Source organism: Monopterus albus, unplaced genomic scaffold (genome assembly GCF_001952655.1).
Source record: "Monopterus albus unplaced genomic scaffold, M_albus_1.0 scaffold141.1, whole genome shotgun sequence".
Taxonomy (NCBI): domain Eukaryota; kingdom Metazoa; phylum Chordata; class Actinopteri; order Synbranchiformes; family Synbranchidae; genus Monopterus; species Monopterus albus.
Window position 1 is genome coordinate 747,136 of NW_018128021.1, and position 781 is coordinate 747,916.

A 781-nucleotide genomic window follows, 5' to 3' on the forward strand; every position below is an offset into this window, starting at 1 on the left:
CCTTGGCTTGATGCAAGGCATTTCCCTGCTAATGAAGACATGGCAGAATCATTGTCACGCAAGACCGAAATCACACAATGAACTAAATCATGCTCACAAAACGATTTATCGTGCAGCCCGTAGTAGGACTTTGGTACAACAACAGTCAACAATCAACAAATCAAAACCACTATCAGCTGTTGATGTGAAGACCTCACGCCACAGGAACCTTCAGAAGAAAATGTCATCAGCAAAAGAGCATCATTAAGAAGAAAAGGAAAACAGAAAGTAGGAATAGTGAAAACAAAGATAAATCAACTCCCCTCACACATTATTAATGATGTTAACAGGTCCTCAATACAAATTGATAGAACTACAGTACAACAAAAAAAAAAATCCAAGCACATGTAGCTAGTTTTCATTTCTATTCTACTCTAAAGCGGTAATAAGGCTACTTGGCTGTTAGCCCTTGTAGATCCAACGATTATGATACAAAGACCAACTGACGAAAGAAAAGTTCTCCCTCACACTACACCACAGTGAAGTCGTCATACTAAGAAAAGTCATAACTTTCAAAAAGACCTTAACAAAATGCATGAACACAACTCAAACAATGGATAAGGCCAGGACTGGAGTGGAGCTGGGGTGACAGTACAAATGAATTCATGCAGCCCCACGGCACTTGCCTAGCATAGATGCTGCTCAGCACATATGACCGCACGGAACAAAGACCTCAATTATGTGACTCTCTAACAGAAGAGCTAAAAACAGCACCATGGGCAGGGAATAAAACCTTGGAATG

General features: G+C 40.5%; 1 protein-coding gene across 4 annotated transcripts in view; it reads right to left on the bottom strand.

Moving 5' to 3' along the window:
• Positions 1-781, bottom strand: part of fermt2 (FERM domain containing kindlin 2) — a 40,248-nt gene that overhangs the window by 36,806 nt on the left and 2,661 nt on the right. The gene's annotated exons all lie outside the window — the stretch shown is intronic.